Genomic DNA, 8,446 nt, shown 5'->3' on the forward strand with positions numbered 1-8,446 from the left:
GCAACAACATAAGAAAGATAAAACTCGTTCTTTAGGATCAAGTCTTAAAAACCCTTGAAACAGAATCATTTATCTAAGATCAAGTCTCAAAGATTCTTGAATCCAAACTCTCTCCAAATTCGTTTTTTAGATTAAGTCTCAACAACTCTTAAAACAAACTTAATTTATTTAAGACCAAGTCTTGAAGACCATTGAGTATCTGATCAAATTCTCAAGAACGCATAGCTCCAAACTCAATTTCAAAATCAAGTCTCAACGACTCTTAAAATGATCTATATCCATTTAAAATCAAGTCTCTAATTAAAACTTATAAATAAAATTCTTTGATTATTTTGTTTTCAATTTTCGTGAAAAATATAGTTTGAAAAGAATCAAACATGGGGGAAACCTCCAAGAACTATGAACTCAAGAAGCGTAAGACAATGAAACAAACGATGAAAAAATGAGGGGATTTCAATTTCATCAATTTTGTTGTTCTTGGAACCATAAGTCCGGGTTTTGAAGACACAATCTCATGATTCTGATATAACGCTTCTTTTTTATTCCAAATAATCAATAATATGAGAAAAAATGGGCTGCAATTGATTCCTATTCCTTTTCAACAATGCAAAGAATTCCATGGCGTTTTGTTTCTACTCGTTAAAATGGGAGCAAATCACATCCGCTCGTACTGAGTGCTCTACTTACGGTCACCGCAAATTTATTCTTATTCATATAAACTATTTATATATTCCAATTAAATTCTATAAATTATTCAAAATTTATTTTCGTTAATACTAAAATAATACATCACAGTAATAATAACACAGGGGGAAAGAAATATACCTTTCTCACACAAATTATAAAGTTAATTTATAAAATTATGTTTACATTTGATTTAATATATTGAAATTAAAATTTATAAACAATTTATATTAATTTCTAAAAATATTTGAAATGGATATTTCATATATAATTATATTTTTAAAAGTATTTTCTTACAACAGTTTTCAGAAACATTTTACAAAGCAATCCTAAATTAGGACATTAGGAATTCATGCATTGAATTGAAGACAACAGAGTTGAACAAATACAGAATCTGAACCTTCCAAAACTATGTTATTACTGCAGCTGCCATTTCATTGACAGACAAGACAGTGAACTACGTTGTAATTGACAACAAGTTTTAATTTTCCACCACGCGCGAAACCATAACCAATGTTCCACTACTGCTTATTTTACTCAAATGACCCAAAATAAAAATAAAAAATGGCAAAAATATCTAGGTTTAAAAACATTCACACAAATTACCTAAAATAACAATAAAATAAGGTTGGGGTTTAATGACTGGTACCACCAAAGATTTTGACACAATCATTGCCTACTGATTATGTCAGGGGTTAAAAAATTATTATTTACCTATGTAATTTTTTTAAACTGTAGCATACTAGTATATTTTTGTCCTAATATTTGAAAAAAATTTTTGAGTTGGGGGACTTAAGTGGCCGACACCACCTTTTTACATAAAAAATTTTTTTTTTGGTGCTGGCACATTGATGGTCGACACCGACTTTCTTAGATAAAAAAATTTTTTTGGGTTTGGGGAAATAGATGGTCAACATCAGCTTTTTCGGAAACTGAAAATATTTTTTTGGATGCTGAGACACTGATGACCTGCACCTCCCTAGTCTATATATATGGAAGCTATTTGGTTGTGGTATTGTAATTGGATGGGAAAAAAATTGTTGAGATTATCATCAAATGGCAGTGTTTGGGTGTGTGCCATTAAATGGGGATACCGTATTTTGAAGTGTATCATCAAATAGGTATGATGCAGTGGATTGTAGATCGAAGTGTGTGGGAGTGTACAACCGAATTTCGGAGTTGAATTATATACTGTCATGTTTTAACATAGTTGAATTATATAATGTCACGTGAACCGTAAAGGTTATGCCATCAACTGTTGGATGACTTCCTCCGTCATAGATGGCGAACTGTGTAGACCGGTTATGGTTAAATAACATGGTGGGCTAACATGGTCGAAATTACTAAATGCAACGTAGACCTGATTCAAGCAAAAGACAACTTACTATGGAGAAACTATTATTCAAAATGTTCGTATTATTCTTGTATCCATAAATCAATTTTAGCCCGTATTATTTGTTGGTCGATTTTTATATTTTCGTATATCAGTTTTGTAAAATGTTTGTTTTATTTTTGGATCTGTAAAAATATCTTAGTTTGTATTATTTGTCGATCGAATTTTTTATTTTCGTATATCAATTTTCTAAAATGTTCGTATTATTTTTGTATCTGTAAATAAAATTTATTCGGTATTATTTGTTGGTTGAATTATATATTTTCGTATATTAGTTTTGTAGAATGTTCGTATTTTCTTATATATGTAATTTTTTTTGTTATGTCTTTTTATTTGTTCGAATTATTTTTTTACTTAATATTTTTTTACTTATCTATGCCCACGAATAATTACATTAAAAATTCAAAATTTTCCGTATTGGAAGAAAAAATACAAAGTAAATATTTAAAAAAATCAAAACTGTCAAAATCTCGGTGACATCCCCGAGGCTAGCGTATAATGATCGGGCTGCCTCCATCGGCTATGGTGTGCACCTTGAGGAGGCATTTGATAGCTGTTCGGGTCGACCTTCGGTGTACTTAAGAAAGTTGTATAATCGTATATCCCATCATCAGGGGTGAAGGGGTATTGCGAGATCGGAGGTGTCGAGCCAAAAATATCCTCACTGTTAGGTGTAGGTTCTTATCGATGGAGCTCCAGGTGGTATGAGGACGATTCGGAGTGTGTCGAATGTTGAGGCTCGAGGTCGTCGCCAAATATGTCCTCGAATGAAGGAGCATTCAGATGTGTGGTATGCGATGATGATTCAAATGCTTCATATCAGGGCTCAGGATCGATGTTTGGGACAGCATCCGTGTTCACGAAAGGTGGAACTCGGCTACGAAGCGATCATGTTTCGATCCTACACCATTAAGAAGATTTTAGTTGTGTGTGTTCTGGGATCACCATGTATTGACCTTGGAATATGTAGGGCATCCTGTTTTCGACATACCAAGTTGCATATTCGCACGAAGGAATGAACCATGTCTCTGGGACAAACAAGGGGTGCCGTCTCTCATGTCAGGCATTCCACAGAATGATGTATGGAACATGTTGGTTCACCCAATTTATGTGGTCCCTATCTTTTTTGTCAATCCCGTGTATTTCTTTGAATTCCTGTGGAGGGTTCGAGATATGTTACATGCAACTGAACTATCTGAAGACTCGATCCACGGCATGCCACTCGACCATATGAAAATTATTCAATTACACGTTTTTCACGAATAGAACTTGTTGCTCGTGAACCCATGATTGTATGAGTGGCATAAATTCCTGGTCCGAATACAACATCCATAGAAACTGCACAGTATTGTATTTGGAGAGAAAAGGTCTATTCAATTATTTTACCTTATCCCTAAAGTGAGTTTCTATCATCTGGCGGTATACCGACACGGTGTATGATCGTCCAATTCCCATTAACGTCGTCCATCTAAAATACACGTTCATATTTTTTATTATTATTTTCTTCATGAAAAAAGTACTATACTATATAATTAAGAAACAAAAGATATAGCGAATGATAAATCACCTATTTACGAGTGGTCAGGACAACGGTTAGTGGCTCACTGATGCCAAAAATGACATCTGGTATAAGGCCCATGACTGCATTAGAAGGCAACAACCGCCTATGATCTTCATGGATGGCTTTATCGCTTGACAAAGCTCGCGATATAAGCACGCCAGTACTGCAGAGCCCCAACTATAGTTACGGGCTTGGGCTAGGTCTTCTAGTAAGGGGAGGTACATGATGATGACTTCATTCTGATTTACATCTATCATCAATACCCCACCTATGAGTTGTAGAATAAATACTCTAGTAGCGTAGATAATGTCAATCTGCATTGGACTGCTCGGTAGATGCTCGAAGTTATTTTTTAACCACGTGAATTTCAACTCGGTTAATTTTCCTTCTTCATCTTCGATGGTCACTCTTCCTGATAACCGTTGGCAAGTTCCCCACAGATCGAGCACTTTTTCATGCTCGATCACTTCTTCTCCATTAATAGACAACCTCAGCTAGATTGCTACGTCTTGCAGTGTGATTATTGCCTCCCCACATGAGAGGTGGAACGTGTGTGTCTCCGGGCGCCATCGTTCAACTAGAGTTGATATTAAATCGGCCTGTAAGACAGCAATCTGAATGTACGCAACTTCCACAAACCTCGTGACTTCCAAATACGACAGAACCCCCTGATTCAAAAAATATCCCGAATCATGGAGTAGAGGTTTCAGAACCCGGTATCGCTCTTGTGGAAAGAGTAAAAATAGTACGTTTTATTTATTGTTAAAAAATAAATTATTATAAGTTTTGTTTAAAGGTCAATTAGTGAATATTTTATCTTATCCTAAACAAACTTAGCAATGTGGTTGTCATGCTTTAGAAGAGAATTTTCCTCATTCTGATATCTGTGTAAAAATCGAAGAAATTATCACGAATGCTATAAAAAATTAAGAAATTATTGGAAAACCTTTAATTTTGAAATAATGTTTTAGTTACTTACATATTTTAAATACTGGAAAAAATTTCGGTGACTGACGGCAGTCAGTGGTGGTCGGTGGTAGTCGACGGTGGAACTTACGGTGGTCGGTTGTGGAGCTTGCGGTGGTCGAACAGTTGGGGTTCAAATGGGGGATTTATAGTTGGGGGACAATTAGGGGGTAGGAAAAATTTTGGGAAGAAAATAGAAAAAAAAGAAAATTTTTTACCTGAAAGCATCGTGACCCGTGCTAGTCGGGTTACGTCAGTGTACGCCTGAAGTCGACCATTACATAACCAAGGCTTGACACGCTAGCCCTGCATACTGAACCCGACCATTTGATGGCCTGTGGCTTGTTGACCTGACCAGAGCCTTACACCATTGTAGTCTGAAACCGACAATTTAGTGGCCTGGCTCATCCTATCACCTTTTACTTTTTTTCTTTTTTAATTCCTATCTATACAATGTTTTTTTTATACTTAAAATTTTTATTCCTTTTTAATTAAAATCTATCTATTCAATTATTTTTATTTATACTTTAAATATTTTTTAATTAAAATCGATCTATTCGATTATTTTTTAATTTATACTTTGATTAAATTTTTTATTCTTTTTTTAATACAAATATATCTATTCAATTATTTTTTATTTATACTTAAATTAATTTTTTATTCTTTTTTTAATAAAAATATATCTATTCGTTTATTTTTTAATTTATACTTTAATTGATTTTTTATTATTATTTAATTAAAATCTATATATTTTATTATTTTTAATTTATACTTTAATTAATTTTTTATTTTTAATTAAAATATATTAAATTATTTTTTATTTATACTTTAATTAATTTTTTATTCATTTTTAATTAAAATCTATCTATTCAATTATTTTTAATATATACTTTAATTAATTTTTTTATTCTTTTTTAATTAAAATCTATCTATTCCATTATTTTTTGGTTTATACTTTAAATAATTTTTTTATTTATGCTTTACTTAATTTTTTTTGTTTTTTAATTAAATCTATCTATCCAATTGTTTTTTTATCTAAATTTGGTGCTTTAAATATTTGTTTGGATTAAGAATCGTGGGAAAACAAACATAATTTATATGATTTATATATTTTAAATTTTTTTAATGACACGTTTTTTACAAGAATCATGGAAAAATAAGAAATCACTCGTCATTTTTCAATTTGGCATTACGAGAAGATTGACCAGGAACATAGACACGGTGTGGGCAAGTTGATCAGTTGTGGCCCGATATTCGGCATACCATGTATTGATTAGGTTTTCCCATCTCCTTGACATCCATGTCATTTCGAATCCTTGTTGAATGTCGTCGACCTTTAGGATGTCTACGGAGACTGCGATCCGAAAACATCTTGAACGCAAGCGGCGGAACTTCCCAGTTGGAGACATCCAGCATTACAGGAAATTCATTGCCCCAGATACGCAATGTGTCTTGTAGCATGTAAACCTCGTCTATGAATTGTTCGACGTCTAGATTTTCAGGCGCACATGTTGCATGAACATGCGCACACGGATATAAAAGAGTCTAGAACCTCTCGTTGTCGCGTGTGAATGTGTAATGCGAATGTGCAAGTATACATGTCGAATCAAGTAATAAAGTGATGAGTGAGTATCGTTTCTGTAGGGATCGAAATTGACTAAAATAATTAGTTATGCTATTACTATGAAATTGACTAATTAAATTGAACAAAAGGGACATGTGAATAATTGATAAAGAGATGTAATAAAGGATTAAGAAAATCAATTATGACTAAAAGTATGCTATGAAAATTAAGATGTTGTGGCAATTCTCAAAGATTAAGTGGGAAAGAGTTTGTACTGTTGAATGATAAATGTTGGAATTACTTGGGTTTATTTCTATAACATAATAATGCCATGGAAAAATCTTCACCATTCTACTGCTCAGGGAATCATTATTGTAGCCTGCTTCTTTTGAAAGACAGAATTTGATATATCATTCTGAGTTTTTGTATGTCTACAAACTAAAGAATGATATCCAGATTTTTCTCCCTTTCTCTGTACAGATTGCAACTCCTATGTCTCAAATGCTACAATTATTCTTTCGAATACTTGCTTATATCAACCGATTATAATCCAATACAATTCATCTTTCAGAATTAAATCAGATCTAATAACATGCTACACAGTCATCTATGTCTAGAGCTTGCATGCATGCATTAAAAATAATCACAAATCGAAAAAAACAATATTCAACTCAAAATCAAGCCATGGGCATTAAAAGTTAATAGAAAATTCACCCAGAATAATTCCAACCCAAAGAAAATTAGTTCATAGGTTGAACATTAGAATTCATAGCAAAACCATTCAACGTCACTGTTTAAATTCACGAATCACAAATTCAAATCAGAAAATAAAGGTAGAACTGTAAGAAGCTTTCGTTACTCCATCTTTCACTTTGATAATGAGATTTGATGTAAAACCCAGGGCATATTTCTCTTCCCTTTCCTTGCGTATGGAATTTTTTTGCTCTGTAAGCTGCTACCCTTTTCACTCTTCCTCTGAGAATGTATGAGAATCTGATGTAGAGAGATGGAAACCGTTATTCTCTCTTTTTTTCTCTCCCTTTTATCCTCATTTTTCTCTTTTCTCCTTTCTTATTTATAGGGTAGGTTCCTCCCTCTCAGCACATGCCTTTTGCTTCTTCTTTTTAGGGTGATTTATCTGGTACAAGTATAGTTGGCTGAGAGTGACGTGGACTGCATGCTGCGTCATCTTCCTAAAATTGCCATGACATTCGTGCTGACAATCTAACCAACATTTTGTAATGGCAATATTTCACTTATTTCATTTTCATATCCTTTTTCTCTTCTCTTCATCATCCTACACCTACTACCAACCACAAACAACACTTTTCTTTCCCAATAATAGAAGTAACAAATAATAACATGTATAGCACAATCCAAGTTTTGTTATGTAATGTTCTAAAAATATCTAAAAATGTAAACATATTTACTTAATTACAAACAATTAGTTCAATTTTGAGGCTTGAAATATACTTCTTTTTAAGAGTTATCACCCATACTCGCAATGCTTATTTCACAAATCAACTGCGTACAACTTGGGTAAAAGACTCGAGCGATAACGGATGTACTCTTCAACCTTGAAGGTCTCCAAGCCGCCGCGTGAATACAGTTCTACGATCATCCACAGCCCCTCTCCGTGTTTACTATCATGGCCTTTCGAACAGCTTTAACGTACACGTGCCCGACCTCTATCTGCTTTACTTGTCTCAGCCCTATCATTGGCATCAACGTGGCCAGCTTATAGAATGTTGTCGAGAAAACAACAGAAATTGGCAAATATCGTGTATGCCACAAGACTGAGTTAACCGCCTCTATGAGGTTGGTCATCATCTGACCATATCGAAACCCATCATCGTAACTTTAACTCTACTGCAGTTTTCCATTCTATCCAACCATTGCCGGAGACGATGATTTTCGGGTAACGAGTTCATCTGAGCTTCAAGTCTTGCAAACTTTAGCCTGAATCTTTGTGGTTCTAACTTTTATCATGCATATGTAATCTCAAAACAATATAAATTTAGAAAAATAAATTTAAAAATATAAACTGATAAATCTTGAAAAAATACAAATAGATCATAAAAATAAAATATGAACAATTCAATTTTGGAACTGTGTTTTTTACTCATGTTCACGATTTCTTTACGTCATTCTTTATTCTTATAATCTTTATGAAAGTTAGACGCGATTAGTTGGATACTATAAACGAATCTCTACGAAACCCTCTAACGCTTTACCACAGCAAGTAGTCCCTTTGATTTGTCCGAGATGAGACAAAAGT

General features: G+C 33.4%; 1 long non-coding RNA gene across 1 annotated transcript; it reads right to left on the bottom strand.

Annotated features, from left to right (window-relative positions):
- Positions 1-2,465: 2,465 nt before the first annotated feature.
- LOC121213955 (uncharacterized) lies at positions 2,466-4,752 on the bottom strand. Its single transcript, XR_005909541.1, has 3 exons — positions 4,618-4,752; positions 3,645-4,306; positions 2,466-3,545 (listed from the first exon to the last, which is right to left on the bottom strand). It is a non-coding gene; the product is annotated as an uncharacterized lncRNA (long non-coding RNA).
- Between the last annotated feature and the right edge of the window lie 3,694 nt (positions 4,753-8,446).

This window comes from Gossypium hirsutum, chromosome D01 (assembly GCF_007990345.1).
Source record: "Gossypium hirsutum isolate 1008001.06 chromosome D01, Gossypium_hirsutum_v2.1, whole genome shotgun sequence".
Taxonomy (NCBI): domain Eukaryota; kingdom Viridiplantae; phylum Streptophyta; class Magnoliopsida; order Malvales; family Malvaceae; genus Gossypium; species Gossypium hirsutum.